Here is a 12,748-nt window from a genome sequence, read left to right on the forward strand (position 1 = left end):
GGAATGCTTGTGGCTGTATGAACTGTTTGAGTATTGGGCATTGTAGTAATTGCAGCATGAATCAGATCCAGGAGGGCAAAGGTGGTATACCTGTTTTTCATCAGTTGACAGTCTGTGGAAGAAGGTAGCCCATACTGCCTACTTCATTTTCAACAAATCGTCAGTATTATTTTTAATAGGCATCCCATAATACTGCTGTAGTTCATCAGTCATTTGGTCTGTCAGCCTGTGTCTTATGATTTTACCATCAGAAATTTTCTTGTCTGTCAAACTTTGCTTCAACTTCCTCGACCTGGTGCCCATGCTCTTCTGGTCATGACCAACACATTCCAGTTTTGTGATAATCTTTTCACCATACAGCTGAGCGGCTACTACACTGTTATATGCTTTTGAGTCTCCATCGCCTAAGAATTTAGTGTAACACACTCCCCTTTCATTCACAGATCAACTAATCATTTCAATATCTGTAGAGCCCTCCATACCACCACTTGTGCCTTCATAATTTCTGTCACAGATATGCCCTTCTGTATTCCCTGATTTACACTTATAACAATGTTTGGTTAAAATCTGGAAATCTATTACCTTTCCAGTATCCACAGTGGTCATTGTAGCAACAGAATTCTTAGAACCGTAGCTGAGCTTCTGCCAAGTGCCATAAAAAGCTACTGGTATGGCAGTCATACTATCATTTATTTCAACTGCTTTGTTTCCAGCACCCTTCATTGACTCACATGCAACAGATTCCACAGCAGCTCCAATAAATCCTACATACTTGTCGATTTTACAAGGTGGGCATGGCATATTCATTACGGCACACATTGTTTCTACTGCAGTGTGTCCTTTGCCAATAGCTCTCAGTCCATAAAACCACCTAACATTTACTTCAAAATAATTATCTTTATGCTTATCAGAATTCCAAAATGAATGAGTGTATTAACAACTGGCACAATTAATGATAAGTTCCTGGCTAGTCCATTTGTTACCTCACTGTCTTCATGTGAACTAACTGCTCCTCAACATATTTTACAACGCACTCATTCACCTAACACCCTTGTTAGGTTGTGTAAATCTATCAGAATATAACCTAATCTACCATTTACGTCACTTTAGTTTTGAGAAAACTGCGTATCACAACATTTTATTTTAATTTTCGAAGTACTGATGGGTGTTTCTCTAGATACTGATGAGTTTGCCCATATTTCATTGTCTGTAACTTCACACGCCACATGTTGAACTCAGTGGTTTCCCTTTATTCGAAAATGTATTACCTTGATACCCACGTTTCTTAAAAACATTTCGTTTTGGCGTCATACTTTACTTTTTGAGGGATTTACTAACCTATTCATCACTTTTCCTCAGAAAAACATTAGCACTTCAACATACAACACTTGTTTATATTATGAAATAATATGATACTGTTTTTGACAGTGCTAACAATACAAACATGTAATTTAACCTTTATAACACAGCAATCCACAGCCTTGTATATAAAAATTACTGATTTTGTTAGATCTTGAAGTAATGCACATAACAATTTCAACATTATCAACCGGCGCAGATTATATTAAAAACACCTTGCTATGTGAGTTTATAATTGATACATATATATATACATCATTTTATTTGGAAACTTGCAAATTTTATAATGAGATAAAAAACAAAAAATGTGGAAAAAATTTGTTTTTTCTGTTTTAACTCCTCTTAAGTCAGCGGACTGTGGTCATGCACTTTCCTCTGTCCTAGGGCTGAAAACTGAAGAGTGAGCAGGTGTTTCCCCAGTCTTATCTACCCCACTACGTTACGTTCCAAGAAGCAACTACAGGGTGTCTAACAAGTTATACCAACTCTCGGCAGTGTGCTGTATGAATCACTGGTGATGCAGTGTCCAGTGGTGTTTATGAAGTGTTAACACTACATGGAGTGCAGATAAGAGTTACTAACAATACTAATGCAAGAAAAACATACATACAGACTCTACATAATCCTGTGCACGCTGTTTTGCACTTGTATAGTGGACATTGATCCTTAGTCATCTTGTACAGCAGCTGCAGCATTCTTCTGGGAATGGCAACATCCCCACGACAAGCACTGTTCACTTTTCATTGAGTACCACTTGCTCATATTGACCCCAAGTAATTTACAAGCGGTATATTTTTTTAACGAACAGGCATAAAAGAAGCATTACTGACTTGAAAAAAGGAAAACTGTATGTAAGCACTTCAGATGTTGTCTTTGGCATTTATCTCAAACGTCCTTACCTTTAAAACAGTGCAACACTGTATCCTGTTTATAGGCAAAGGAAAACTATCTTCTGAACTTTTCTGGCTGTTCTCTGTTGACAGAACATTCATATAGAGGGCACCGTCCATGTTTTGTCCCTGTTTGCATTTGTGCTGAAGAAAAAGGAGGAAGACTGCACTAACTTCTGTTTTCTGTACTAGAGATGTTCTCTGACTGAGAAGAAATTCTTCTTTCGTAGTTGGTTCCTTTCTCCCAATCATGATTTAAGTACAACCAAATTATGAAACTGTTGAGCACACTAATGTACAAAATAATGTTAAAAAAAACACAATGGCTCATTTTCTTGTCATAAAGGTTTGTAATCTAGGTCTTGCCTAATTTGTCCACTGTGTCTACATCTGATTTAGTTGCATTACAATCTAGGATTGTAATGGGTTTCGGTGCTTCACCTTCATCTACTTCCTCTTTGAAATGCACACATTCAACGATGTCTTCCTCTTACCCTTTTTTTTTTTTGGAAAATAGGAGATTCTTCTAGTACAAAGAGACTTGAAGCTACACTACTTCTCCTTGCTATGACAAATTAGGCATGAACATCACCAGACTTGTTGACACAATGCACCACCAGTGATTCATAAGGTGTGCTGTGGAGGATTGGTATAACTTTTTGAAATACCCTGCAATTGCTTCTTGTGATGATGTGGGGTAGAGGAGTGGGGAAACACCTGTTCACTCTTCAGTTTGCAGACCAGTGATGGAGGAAAGTGCATGATCTTCATCCACTTCTACTCTCCACCCATGCCTATTCCACCTTGTTACAACCTAGAACACCCTTAATACGACTATGCTGCACTTGGACATGGTCTTCTTCTTCTTCTTCTTCTTCTTCTTCTTCTTCTTCTTCTTCTTCTTTGCATCAATCTCTCAGCAGTTCTCAACTGGAGACTCTTCATTGCGTCCTGTTCTGAGCATCTTCCTTCAACTGTTTGTGTGTTCATCCTCTTCTGATGTCAAACATTAGGCTGATTTTCTTCCAACCTCTTCCTCTCAATTCTTCCAATTTTTCCCTCTGTAAGTCTTTGTTGCACACAATTCCTAAGTAGTACATGCTCCAGCCAAGACTTTTCTCTCTTTTTTGATCACTTCTGATAATCTTCTTCCTTTCAATGTTTTCTTCATTACTTCTTCATTCTCAAGTCTGTCAGTCCACTTCACTTTCAGCGCTCTTCTCCGTGGCAACATTTCAAAACTTTTTCAGTATCTTTCCTATTTCTTTTTAACTGTATGTGATTCACTGCTGTATATCACTGCAATACAGACATAACATCTAGCAAATCTTTTCGTCAGCTCCACTGGCATTATTTTAGATGATGGTAGTAAGTGTTTCATGTTTTAGATGTTCTCTTTCCCATAGGTATCCTCCTCCTCATTTCTTCTGTACGACTTCTATTACATGTCATTAAACTTATCAAGATTTTACTTGTTTTACCTTTTTTCTGTCTAGGAATATGTTAACTGGAGCTCCCTTCTTGCTTATTGTCATCACTTTTGTCTTTCCTTTATTTATCCTCATTTCATCTTCCTTGCCCCTTTTAGGAATACTCTTCAACTTCTTCTGTAGCTTCTTTTCTGATGCTGCCAGTACTGCTTGATTAGACATGTATTTTATAATATTTATCATTTCTCCTCCAACTACAATGCTTTTTGCATCCTCTGTGGCCTTAACTATCAATTTTCTCCATATATGTATGTTGAATAGCATTGGTGTTAGTGAGGATCCTTACAGTGCTTGTCTCTTCTGTCTTTGTTACTTTTTGCTTTGTATACATCTCCTTTATTAACTTTCTATCTTACCAGTGACATCTTTTAAAACTCTCAGCATAATTCTCCAACTACTCTATTGAAAGCCTCTTCCCACTTGATGAGCCAAATACACACCTCCTGGGTGATTTCCATTATTCGTTCTCCAATCATTCTCAGACAGCCTATAACATTTCTTTTTTGTTTATCCTTTCTGAACCCAGTCTGGTCTTCTACAATATTTTTCTCAATTTTGTTTTCAGTTCTCCTCAGTATAACTCTTTTTATAGGCTTTGTAACATGACTGATAAAATTAGTTGTCCTATAGTCCTTACTTGCATTGTTTTGCATTACACTTTTTAGATAAATGTACTAGAACGATCTTAAGTACATCTTGATGCCAAATTTCTAAATTCTGTTTACTATCTCAGTCTATCTGGTTATTGAATTTGGACCAAAGACTTAATTGCCTCAGATTGTATTATTCACAGCCCAATTCTTTGTTTTCCCAGAGCTTCTGAATTTCTGTCTCCATTTCCAATTCAATATCTTAGGACCACAGTCACCTTCATTTTGTTTCCATTCATCTTCCAAAACCAGTATTGTGTAATCAGCCTGCATGCCATGTAACTCCCACATAATTAATCCAAACTTCCTTATCCCCTTCTGTACATACTGTCTTTTTCCTATGTTTATTTAACATTCCTTGTTTGCCTTTTTTCCTTACTTATCTTCTAGGTAAGAATTCTACTGTTTTCTACATTCCTTCCAGTTTACTTTCCTTTCTTATTATTCTATTTCCTCTAGTGTTTCCCCATACAGTCTTCTGTAGCCTGGTCAGTTAACTTTCTTACTTCATTGTTCAGTTTTCTGTACTGCCTGCTGCCTTTCTAAATTGTCATCTTAACAATTCTCGCACTTATCCATTATATGCAGCATACTTACTGTTATCCACTCTTTCTCAATTCTTGCTCTTTTCTCCTCTCCAGTATCTATCTCTGTTCCTTCCAAAATGTATTTCTATTGATGTTTCACTCTTCAGTGACTTCTGCAGGTTTCCTTACATGTTCCTATTTATTTTTGACTTACAGTATACTCTTTCTTAAAAGTTCACATTTTTGTTTCCCAACATCCCATTTCTTTATCTGTAGTCTTTTTTAATATGCTTTAATCTTGTCATAATATCTGCTACAAGTAAATTATGTTCCATATCAGCATCAGCACCTGGAAAGGTTTTTGCCGTGTTTGTCTTTGAATCTGTGATAAAGACAAAGTTTATTTTATATTTAGCAGTATCACCTGGAGCGTTTCATGTGTATAATCTTTGTTGATGTTAACATGTGGAATAATCGGGTCTACTGCTGGATGTTTGTGTCGCTCTGGCACAATATTTCGGCCATGTAACTTGTTGCCTTCTTCAGGTGCTACCTGAGACTGCCGTATTGGATGATCTTGTCCAGTATTTATACCCAGAGGGCGCTGGGTGCTCTCTCTGCCAACTGCGCCCTCCTGGTGCTGCCTGTAATCTGTTCTCTCTTCCCCGGTGCTCCCTTGGACGTTCGCACCCGACTTGATCGCCATCTGTGGCAGCTGTCGTGAGTTCCGTCCTGTGTTGGGTGTTGTGTTCGCTGTCCGCGCCCGCCTGGTGCTGCTCCTGAGGTTTTGGCCCTTCCTTGGTGCTCCCACGGACGTCTGCGCCCGGCTCGTCCACCATCTTTGGTCGTGGCAGCTGTCTGGGGCCGGACCCGCGTTTGGCGTTCCGTTCGTGGTCTGCGCCTGCTAGGCGCTGCTCCTGAGGTGCTTGCACTTCCCTGGTGCTCCCACGGACGTCAGTGCCCGCCTCATCCACCATTTGCAGTTGTGGTAGCTGTCTGAGGCCCATCTCGCATCGGGTGTTCCGTCCGCGCCTGTCTGGCGCTGCTCCTGCTGTGGTGTTACTACTTCTTGAGGAGTTTCTTGGTTCCTTTCGTTGGGCTCTGATAAGCTCCAGAGCCGGACTCCACGCTGAGTTGAGCTGGTAACTGCTGTCTTGGTTTATTAGGTTGTCTGTGACCTTCATCTCAATGGCCTCCTTTACGACACTGTCCCAAAATCTTGACGTCTGTGTCACTATTTTGGTGTTGTTATAGTCCATCGAGTGACCGAGCTCCAGACAGTGCTCCGCTATGGCAGATTTGGTTGCCTGTCCGAGTCTGGTGTGCCTCTGGTGTTCTTTGCACCTGACGTCCACTGTCCTGGTTGTCTGGCCAATGTATGATTTTCCACACTGGCACGGGATGTTGTATATGCCTGGTTTACGTAGCTCCAGGTTGTCCTTCACACTCCCTAGCATTGTCCCAGTTTTGGAGGGTGGACAGAAGATACTCTTTATATCGTATTTTGAGAGAATTTTGCTGATCTTTGCAGAAATAGGTCCAGCATATGGCAGGTATGCCACCTTCTTTGCCTCCTCTGGCTCCTCTTCCGCACCCTGTGGTTGGCTGGTAGCACGAAGTGCCCTTTGAATGTCTGTCGAGGAGTATCCATTTCTGCTGAACACCAGCTGTAGATGTTCTATCTCTGTGGCCAGACTTTTCGTATCTGACAGAGCCCAAGTCCTGTGAACTAATGTTTTCAAGACTCTTTTTCTGTGTGGGGTGGTGGCAGCTACTGGCTTGAAGGTATAAGTCAGTGTGGGTGGGCTTACGATACACACTGTGCCCCAGAGTGCCATCTGCCCTCCTCTTGACCAGGACATCCAAGAATGGGAGCTGTCCATACTTTTCTAGCTCCATAGTAAATTTTATACTTGGGTGGCGTAAATGTAGATGTTCCAAAAAGTCGTCTAGCTTCTCCCTGCATGGGGCCAAATGACAAAAGTGTCATCGACATACCTAAGAAAGCACTTGGGTTGGTAAGTGGCTGAAGCAAGTGCCTCCTCTTTGTACCTTTCCATGAAAAAGTTGGCTACCACTGGTGATAAAGGGCTGCCTATTGCCACTCCTTCCGTTTGCTCATAAAATTGACCCCCGTAAAGAAAATATGTTGAGGTCTGTACATGCTTGAACAGGTAGAGCAGGGCACCATCGAACTTATCTCCAATGATCTTGAGTGAATCTGTGAGTGGCACTCGTGTGAAGAGCAACACCACATCAAAACTGACCATGATGTCAGAATACACGGTGTGTAGCTGCCTTAGCGGTTGTAGGAAGTCCTCCGAGTTCCGAATGTGGTGTGCACATTTGCCCACATATGGTGCCAATATCTTCTTCAGGTATTGTGCAGTGAGGTATGTCACTGCGCCGATGTTACTGACAATTGGTCAAAGAGGGACCCCCTTCTTGTAGACCTTTGGGAGTCTATAGAGGCTGGGTGGTACAGGTGCTCTGGGATGATGCTTCTTGATGACCTGTTCAGGTAGACCTGTCTCCTTCAGCAACTTCCGGGTTTTCTTGTCCACCTTTTCAGTAGGGTCGCCATCTAGTGGTTTTTGAGCAGTGTCTTCCAGAAGTTGTTGCACCTTCCTATCATACTCTAACTTGTTTAAGATGACCGTGGAGTTACCCTTATCATCTGGCAGAACTACAACGCTTTCATCCTCCCGTAGCTGCCTGAGTGCCACCCTCTCCTCACTCGAGATGTTGGATTTGGAGGGCTTCATCCTGGTGAGTGCCCTGCAGGTCTCCCTGTGGATCTCATCAGACACGTTGGTAGGTAGTGTGTTGACGACTTGCTCAACCGAACTGATGAAGGCTGCAACAGGTATGCTTCTGGGAGTTGCTGCAGAGTTGAGGCCCTTGTTGAGTGCTTTTGAGGTGGCCTCTTTGAGCTGTTTAACGTTCAGGTTGACCACTGTCCGTGTGTCCCCATCCTGTTGTACCTTCTTGTTAAGGCGCTCAAACTTGGCCTGTTGACATGCTGTTGATTTCCTCATGGTGCTTTCAGCCAAGGACCAGGAGGCACCATCAACCTGGTCCCAGTCTTCTCGGGTCAGGGTAGCTGCTATGGAAAGGTGGAGATACAGCAACTCCCTGGACATGACGTCTTGGTGTGGTGCATGTCACACACTCTTTCTCTTACCAGTGCGAGGCTGGCACGGTGTTTGATTCTGTTCGCCCTTCTGGTGTTGACATGATGCTTGAACCTGGCGAAGACAGGAACTACATCCCCCTCTCGGCATCTCAGAAGGAAACAGAGAACCCAGCATCCTCCCCTTCCTCTGTCGAAGCTTATCTAGCTTCTTGATTTTAAGGTACATCTCCTCTCCGTTGAGTCTTCTGATGTAACTCTTCAGGGTTTCCCGGCAAGTCCTTGACATGTGGAATAATCGGGTCTTCTGCCGGATGTTTGTGGCGCTCTGGCACAATATTTCAGCCACGGAACTCGTTGCCTTCTTCAGGTGCTACCTGTTGATGTTGCTTAAACCTATTAGGTTTCCACTCCTTTCATTGGTCTTTTCCAGCCCATTGTCTCCAACTATATTGCTCCTTCTCTTTCCCACTATACTATTCCAATCTCCCATCATTACAGTTGTTAATTGTCCTTTCCAATTTTCTTCACAGGCTTCCCCAGTCTGCTCACATACTTTTTCCACTTCCTCTTCGTTTGCATTTCTTGTTGGCATGTAGACTTTAATAATCAATGTATTCACAAAGTTACTGTTTAATTTCTCTGTTAACACTCTGTCACTAATTTGAATACCCCTAACTATGTCCATGTTTAACTGTTTCTTTGATGTAACTCCAACTCCATTTGCCTCCCTCTGATTCTTCATAAATTGTCTTCTCAGCATTCAGGTTCTCCTTCCTGTTGAACCTCACTAAGTCCTACAAGACTTACAAAATGTCTCTCTATCTCTTCATGTTGTCAAACTTTCTTATTCATCGTTTTCACATTACCTGCAGCAATCCTCAATAAGGATGCTTCCCATTTTCATCCTCCTATCTTGATTTGATTGATTGTGTAGTTCTCTTCGGTAAGTGACCACCCGAAGATCTGATTGTGGGCCTTTTCAGGAACAACCATCTTGGAGATGTGGTACACACATTTAATATTTGTTGTCTTCCTACTTCATTAAACAGTAATTTTATATTAATTTGAAACAAACTGAACATAGGAAGGCAGATTTTGCAGTAGCGCTGTAGCACTTTCCATTACCAGACACTGCATGGCTGATGCATTGTTGGCACCAGGAGACTCACACATGTATGAGATGAAATGCCAATATTTATGCTGGGAGGGAGTTACATTACTTGAAATCAATAGTTCAACTGGGCGAGACATTAGTGGCAATAGTTCTGACTCATAGACACTGCTTACACACTTAACTGTAGTCTTGAGTGGCCTTCCAGCAAAGTCAAATCATGCATTAGAGCAAAGTATCCCTAGTAGAAATATAACACTGTCATGGCATTCTGCAAAATTTACCCTGAATATAGCCTTACATTTGACTTACCAGCTGTCCATGGCTAATGACACAGGCACTCTCCATATTTGGTTGCTATGGCAGTGTACATTCTATTTAAGAGGGGATGTAGTGTTTGTACCGTGTGATTGAAGAACCCCTTCACGGAGAGGCTCTCACTGATTAATCATTATAGCTCTCCAGCCATTTCCAAGTTTAACAGACTTAAAATAAATGTTACATGTTAAGATTTTCTGTATTCATCTACACCAAACATTGAATTGTTCAGAGCTCCTCCTTTCTCATATGGTGCTTTTCCATGTGGTTCTACCTCTCAAAGAAAACAGTGCCTAACAGAAAGTTGCCAAGGTGATTTGTCAGTGGAGTAACTGGGTGCTGTTGAGCCTTTTCACTGTTTCTGAAAGCTGAGACAGTTTCCTTAACGGGTTCAATCAGGTGCCACATGCTGCTGATGCTTCACTCTCAGTCCTCATATGTTCTTGTGATGCACCATGTCCCATGTTGGTGTGAGGATTGTAAAGACTTTCATCAAATTTTTGCATCACAGCCATGTATTTATTGAGCAGCTGAAGAGAAATCACAACCCTCAAACCATGAATATGAAACCAAAGTAATACAGTGATTAAGATATGGTACTGATATTTGTGGGTAGTAGGCTTCAACTCGTTCAACTGTTTTGATTTTTGTTTCCTGTTAACCTCTGGAGTTATGTATCTGGGACTGAATTTTCTAATTGCATGTGCTAAGTCGAAATAGTGTGCTGTAATGGAGCTCAAACACAGGTGCCTGTGTTTTATGAACTGTCATATGTGCTCTCTGAGTATACCTCCTGGACGTGTTAATCCTATGAGATCATGAGAGAACCTGTGCTTAGTTTGGAAGAGAATGCCAAGAAGATGGTGGCAAATTAAAGCTTTATGCCAGTGTGTGATGTGTGCTCAGGTAGCGCAATTGGAAACATGCTGCCCGTGAATGGCAGAGATGTGGACATGAGTCCCAGTCAGGAACACAGTGTCAACATGTCACATTCTCTTAGTGTGAAATCTCATAGTTACTTGTCCTTATCCTTATCCTTTGCTTATTGTTATATTTCCTTTAGGTGAAAGTGAATTATACAAGTAATGCTTCATTGGAGTTGTATTCTGTGACAGTCAGCATGCTATTATTGAGAAGTTTTTGATATACATCTACATCCATACTCCGCAAGCCACCTGACGGTGTGTGGCGGAGGGTACACTAAGTACCTCTATCGGTTCTCCCTTCTATTCCAGTCTCAAATTGTTCACGGAAAGAAGGATTGTCGATATGCTTCTGTGTGGGCTCTAACCTCTCTGATTTTATCCTCATGGTCTCTTCTCGAGATATACGTAGGAGGGACCAATATACTGCTTGACTCTTCGGTGAAGGTATGTTCTCAGAATTTAACAAAAGCCCGTACCGAGCTACTGAGCGTCTCTACTGCAGAGTCTTCCACTGGAGTTTATCTATCATTTCCGTAAAGCTTTCGCGAATACTAAATGATCCTGTAACGAAGCGCGCTGCTCTCCGTTGGATTTTCTCTATCTCTTCTATCAACCCTATCCGGTACGGATCCCACACTGCTGAGCAGTATTCAAGTAGTGGCCAAACAAGTATACTGTAACCTACTTCCTTTGTTTTCGGATTGCATTTCCTTAGGATTCTTCCAATGAAACTCAGTCTGGCATCTGCTTTACCGACGATCAACTTTATATGGTCATTCCATTTTAAATCACTCCTAATGCGTACTCCCAGATCATTTATGGAATTAACTGCTTCCAGTTGCTGACCTGCTATGTTGTAGCTAAATGGTAAGGGCTCTATCTTTCTATGTATTCGCAGCACATTACACTAGTCTACATTGAGATTCAATTGCCATTCCCTGCACCATGCGTCAATTCGCTGCAGATCCTCCTGCATTTCAGTACAATTTTCCATTGTTACAGCCTCTCGATACACCACAGCATCATCCGCAAAAAGCCTCAGTGAACTTCCGATGTCATCCACCAGGTCATTTATGTGTATTGTGAATAGCAATGGTCCTATGACACTCCCCTGCGGCACACCTGAAATCACTCTTACTTCGGAAGACTTCTCTCCATTGAGAATGACATGCTGCGTTCTGTTATCTATGAACTCCTCAATCCAATCACACAATTGGTCTGATGGTCCATATGATCTTACTTTGTTCATTAAATGACTGTGGGGAACTGTATCGAACGCCTTGCGGAAGTCAAGAAACACGTCATCTACCTGTGAACCCGTGTCTATGGCCCTCTGAGTCTCGTGGACGAATAGCGCGAGCTGGGTTTCACACGAACGTGTTTTTCGAAACCCATGCTGATTCCTACAGAGTAGATTTCTATTCTCCAGAAAAGTCATTATACTCAAACACAACCACATCTCTAATGAAAATTGTATTTTCATACAGATAATTTATGTATTCGAAAATAAGTCCGTCAGTCTGTAAAGCTGTTTGCTGTAAATTTTTCCTCTCGTATTGCAACATCTAAGCATTAATAAAACCCTTAAGAAATCCTTGTGTTCAATTTCCTTATAAAAAGTCCTCATGACAATTGAAATTAATTTTGGACATAACTGATTTAAGAATTTAGATACTATGTATTGTTCCAGAATGAGATTTTCACTCTGCAGCGGAGTGTGCGCTGATATGAAACTTCCTGGCAGATTAAAACTGTGTGCCCGACCGAGACTCGAACTCGGGACCTTTGCCTTTCGCGGGCAAGTGCTCTACCAACTGAGCTACCGAAGCACGACTCACGTCCGGTACTCACAGCTTTACTTCTGCCAGTATCCGTCTCCTACCTTCCAAACTTGGTAGAGCACTTGCCCGCGAAAGGCAAAGGTCCCGAGTTCGAGTCTCGGTCGGGCACACAGTTTTAATCTGCCAGGAAGTTTCACTATGTATTGTTGCCTACATCTATGTGGTATTCTGATTATTATCACTACAAGGGTGTGCTGAAAAGTAATGCCTCTGATTTTTGTGTGTGTTAACTCTTAAAGGTTTTTAAATAAAACAAATTTGATTAACATTCTACACCTTTATTCTTCACGTCTATATATTTATGTCTTAACGTAGCCACCCTGGTGATGAACACATTTCTCCCAACGAAAGACAAGCTTGTTGACATCACCATGAGAATGTTTGACTTTGTTGACAGATCCACTACCTCACCTCTGCTTGCTCTGCTTCATCACTATCAAAGTGAAGTTATCAAATATGTTCTTTTAAGTTTTGGAACCACATGATAATGGAATGAGACA

At 41.6% G+C, this 12,748-nt stretch overlaps 1 protein-coding gene across 15 annotated transcripts in view; it reads left to right on the top strand.

The window, feature by feature from the left end:
• LOC126297568 (CLIP-associating protein 1-A) overlaps positions 1-12,748 on the top strand; it is a 322,153-nt gene that overhangs the window by 184,913 nt on the left and 124,492 nt on the right. The gene's annotated exons all lie outside the window — the stretch shown is intronic.

This window comes from Schistocerca gregaria, chromosome X (assembly GCF_023897955.1).
Source record: "Schistocerca gregaria isolate iqSchGreg1 chromosome X, iqSchGreg1.2, whole genome shotgun sequence".
Classification (NCBI taxonomy): domain Eukaryota; kingdom Metazoa; phylum Arthropoda; class Insecta; order Orthoptera; family Acrididae; genus Schistocerca; species Schistocerca gregaria.